Source organism: Mesocricetus auratus, unplaced genomic scaffold (assembly GCF_017639785.1).
Source record: "Mesocricetus auratus isolate SY011 unplaced genomic scaffold, BCM_Maur_2.0 Super-Scaffold_100691, whole genome shotgun sequence".
In the NCBI taxonomy this organism is placed as follows: Eukaryota; Metazoa; Chordata; class Mammalia; order Rodentia; family Cricetidae; genus Mesocricetus; species Mesocricetus auratus.
In genome coordinates this window covers 7660692-7665551 of record NW_024429267.1, presented here as the reverse complement: position 1 = coordinate 7665551, position 4860 = coordinate 7660692, and the positions used below count along the sequence as shown (strand labels likewise).

General features: G+C 46.9%; 1 long non-coding RNA gene across 1 annotated transcript; it reads left to right on the top strand.

Moving 5' to 3' along the window:
* The first annotated feature begins 2891 nt into the window (after positions 1-2891).
* Positions 2892-4636, top strand: LOC121137654. Its single transcript, XR_005874947.1, has 2 exons — positions 2892-3251; positions 3368-4636. It is a non-coding gene; the product is annotated as an uncharacterized LOC121137654 (long non-coding RNA).
* Positions 4637-4860: the final 224 nt, after the last annotated feature.

Here is a 4860-nt window from a genome sequence, read left to right as displayed (position 1 = left end):
CTGACCCAGTACCTTTGAATTTGGGAACTGAGGTCATGAGTTTTCGGGAGATTCATGTCACCTTGCTGTGCTAGTTGGTGTTTGTCAGATTGACCCTGAGAAGAGGGACCCCTCAGTTGAGGAACTGTGTCGCTTGGATTGGCCTGAGGACATGTATGTGGAGCACTACTCTAATTTGCTGATTAATGTGGAAGGGGCCAGGCAACTGCGGCCATGTCCCTCTCTGTAGGCAGACAGGCAGCACATTGAAGAAGGTAGCGGAACAAGCTGGGGAAAGGAGCACTCCTCCCTGGTCTCTGCTTCGGTTCTTGCCTCCGGGTTCCTACCTTGGCTTCTCTCAGTGAGGGGGGTGAGGATAAGGGAGGAGGCAGGCAGATAGGAAAAGCAGGGGCTGGCTCCTTTTTTGTTGTTGTTTTGTTTGTTTTCAATACAGGGCTTCTCTCTATAGCCCTGCCAGTCCTAGAACTCACAAAGTAGGTCAGGCTGACTTCAAACCCAGAGATTCGTCTGCCTCTGCCTAGGATTGAAGACATTCACCACACTCAGCTGGGGCTGGTTTCTCAAGATGGCTGTTCCTTCTTTCCAGGAAACGTTGTGACAGAAAAACAGTGGGAAGGAAAAGTCTTCCCCAGGGGTAGGTACCTGGATGGATGGATAGGCGGGATAGAAATCCTCAGGGGCCTTATAAAACACCCAACCCAGGGCCTACCTGGCAGGTTCCCTACTGTGGGGCCTCTCCCGTCCTAAAGGGAGCGGTCTGTTTGCCTCGGTACAGCTTGTCACTCTTGCTTTCTCTGAACTGGACAGTCAGCTCTTTGCCTGTCTCCCAGAAGGAACTCAGCTATCATTCTGCCACCCACCCCACAATCACAGAAAACCCTTCTCCTCCCCAAGTTGCTTTTGGGCAAGTTTTTGTCACAATGACAAAAAGCAAATTAAGACACTTGCTTTTTCCATGTCTTTTGTTCTGTGATTTTAAATCTCCCCATATTGCAATTTGTGCATCTATTGGTTTGGATACCTACTGGTATCAGAGTCAATGGCACCAAACTCCAGTGATACTCAGTTGATGAAGTCTGCTCCCAGACACAAAGGTAGGGCTGCCTTTCCCTATATAGTTCATTCCTGAGCCTCCTAACTCAGTCTCTCACACTGGAGCTCTGACATGCTGTGCTCACTCCCTCAGGCTAGCTTAGCTTGAGGTTCCCTCTCCAGACAGCCACAAACCACAGCCCTCTGAGATGGGGGAACCCCACTTCTGACCCATCCTGAGGGAGAAGCCACCAGTGGCACTGGGTTCACCTCACCCTTCTTCTTCTCATTACGTCATCTTTTTGTAACTGTCCTACGACCCCTTCTGTCAACGTCAGAAGCCTCCTCTCCTTATTTTTATTTTTAATTTGAGACAGGCTTGCTCCATATAGCCCTAGCTGTCCTGGAGCTCTCTGTGTGAAGCAGGGTGGCCTTGAACTCAAGGTCCTCCTGCCTCTGCCTCCAGAGTGCTGGGATTAAATGGGTTTATCACAAAGCTAGCCTACCCCCATCTTTAGAAGCTTTTTTCTCCTCTCCAGTATCCAACCCTTCTCTTTCATGGGTTATCTTTATTCCGTAAGGGAATAGAGATATTCTAAAGACACTTGTGTCCCTCCCTTTCAATAGCTATCAAACTATTGAAAGTGGTCCCCAAGAAACTGGAATTTCCCCCAGAATCTTGAGTTGTCGTTACTAGGGAAACAGGTTCCCTTTGGGGATTTTTAGTCTTATTATTAAAAGAATTTAGAAATGGGCTCAAAATGAAACCCAAAGACAAGTTTTATTAGCGATTAAGAGAAAAACAGTTCAGCTCAATTGAAAATCCCAGCAGCTGCCAGGAAAAGTCATGGCTTTCAAGCTAGACATGGAATATAAATAACTTGTAAAGAAAGAAAAGGTCACACCCAAGAGTGGGTGTGAGCTCGTGAGCTGAGGAACAAGCCCCCACGGCAACTGGCCACGCATTATACAGTCGCTATCCACCCCCAACCCCTACCTTTGCACAGCCCCTCGGTTGCTGTTTACATTGCTGGGCGTTTGTTTTCATGCATGCTCTGTCCAACGCTGCCAGTACTCTGCAAAGGAGTTTCTTTTTTTTTTTTTTTTTTTTTTTGGTTTTACAAGACAGGGTTTCTCTGTATTGTTTTGGAGGCTGTGGGTCCAGCCCGGCCTCGAACTCACAGAGATCCACCTGCCTCTGCCTCTCCGCCCGGCGCAAAGGAGTTTCTTTTGAATGTTCTTCTTGACTTAGATTTTTTTTAAGTTCCTACTCTCCTGGAACACTGAGAGAAGAAAAAGACTGGAGTCCTGGTGCCAACAAGAAGCAGAAATTTGTTTCCAGGAAACAGATTCACACCATTTTGACAACTTTTCAGACACCCTTGTAAGAGGAACCATAACAGAGATAGACATGTGGTCAGTGATGGAGATGACCACACCCGCTCTGGACTGCTTAACTCTGTTTACCTCTTGCTTCCTATTTTTGTTGTGGAGTTCTCATGTAAAGAGATGAGACATGGAGGCCAAAGGCCCAGCACAGCAGAGCAGCCTCTACACCCTTCATCCATTTTCCTTTCCGTATGGGCTTTTTGTCTCCTTTCTATTGTAGCGTACATTCTGACTCAGTCAACTGTGCTACAGGGTGCAGACAGAATCATACATAGTCATGGCTACTAATTAGGACACATCACCTTCCTGTTGCTCTGGAAGGCCCTTACCACATTTTCTTGTTCCTCTTCACTGCTGCCTCTCTCTCTCTCCTCTCTCTCTCTCTCTCTGTCTCTCTGGATATTTTGAGACAGGGTTTCCCTGTGTAGCTTTGTAGACCAGGCTAGCTTCTAACTCACAGAGATCTGCCTACCTCTGACTCCCGAGTGCTGGGATTAAAGGTGTGCGCCACCACCTCCCGGCTTACCTGTCTGTTGAATTAGTCTTTTGAGGACAGGCTCTGAGCACAGCTTGTCACAGCATCCAGGGCCCACAGTCTGACTACAGAAACTCTGGTAACAATTTTGGCAAGTGATGACCAGAAGAAAAAGCACCCATGTGGGTTAGTGTCAGTCACCAGCAGCAAGTTGACCCGGGATACAGAAGAGATTCCAAAGTCGTTTTGTTCCAGGGACGACTCCTCGCACACTAGCTGGCATCATCTGGCTTTTCTTTCTGTTTGGTGAAGCAGAGATATGAACTGTGTTTTGGACTCTGAAGAAATTGACTCGGTCAGTTTCTCCCTCATCAAGTACAACCCAGTCTTTGTCTCCCTTTCCTGGGGTGGGGAAGGAGTCTTTTTAACCATTTGAGTGACTTCCATTTGTGACTTGGCCTTGTCTTCCAGAGTCCTCTGAGCCACTGTGTTGAACCATCTGGACCACTGCATCACTTCCAGGACAACAGGCCTCGTCAACTTGGGAGCGCTTTCTGAAGCCAATTCTGAGTTCTTTTGTACTGTTCATGAAAGGCGTTGATCTTCTGGGGCTCTGTTGAACCACTGAGATTCTGGAGAACCATGTGCAACACAAAACCAAGGGTGTGGAGGAGGTCTCTGGTGGGACTTGTTTCTTGTCCCCCCCTTAGTTTAGAACACAAGCAAGGGATTGGTGCTGAATCTTATTATTTCGGTTGCACTATGCCAAGCTGACAGAGAAAGTTGGGACAGCTTCCCTTGGCTGTTGGAAGCAGAGCAGTTTCTCTTGTCTCCTTGGGCTCTGGTGATTTCCTCTTTGCTGATGGAGGCACAAGCTTGGAGCAAGAGCCAGGCTGACTCGAGCCTGGGGTGCTTTTGCTCCCACACAGGCAAAGTCAGTGTTGGCACCTTTTATGTCTTTAACATGGTGAAGAATTGAATCTATCTTTGTATGTGAGGCTTTGATCTGCTTGTAGGTGACCTTCTCACTGGAGGATATCATTGTTTTGGCAAGAATGTCCTTGCAGACTTTTGACCAAACAGTCTCCACGGTCTTTGAGCCACCTTCTGCTTGAGGGCACATGGTGATGGTCTCTTCTAAGTTAACCACAGCTCATTTAAATTTGAATAGCACAAGCCCAAGCCCTGCAACCTCAGATGCCATCTGCATTACTTCTTCACATAGCTCTTGGTCTAGGATTAGTTGTCCTTGAACCATTGCTGAGGATTCGAGGGCTGGCACAATTGTTTCTGTGGGTTTTCCTTGACCAGAATCATCTTGCTTTCTGCTTAATTGTTCCTTTGGACTCATCACTTCCAAATGGTGAGACTGTGTGGCAATCATTTTCTTCTAATGAGCAGGGCAAGAGGGCGTGCATGAGGCATCCAGCTGTGCACAAATTGCTGCTTCCGGTCATTGAACCTCTCCGTTCTCATCATGAAACAGATCAGAATTTTCTTCTCCATGCCAAGCTCAGAGGCTGTCTACATCACCAGGTGCAAGAGGAGGCTCATCAAGGACACACTTCATCTCCTGAGAGTCAACGTTACTTCTTAATTGGAATTGTAATCACAGAATGTCTCACCAAGTCTTTTCTTTCTCATGTTGGCCACGTTATGCATGCTTGTAAAGTTGCCTGGAGCTATCCAGTCATATCCTAGTCATTTAAGAGCTTTAATAAAATGAAAAGTTTCTCCATGTTCCCTTTTCTAGATCTTGAACCATGTTCATAAAAGCATTAATGTCGCTTCCTACACCCAGAAGCATAGCTGCCCTTGTCAATCCACCTTCTAGGCTTCCACTGTTAGAAATGAGTTCATCTTAGCCCATGACACAACTGAGAAATGGTTTAGTTGTGGAATTCAATCCTTTTTCATCTAGACACAACAATGCACACAAAAATTTGCTCTCTAGACTGTGGTGC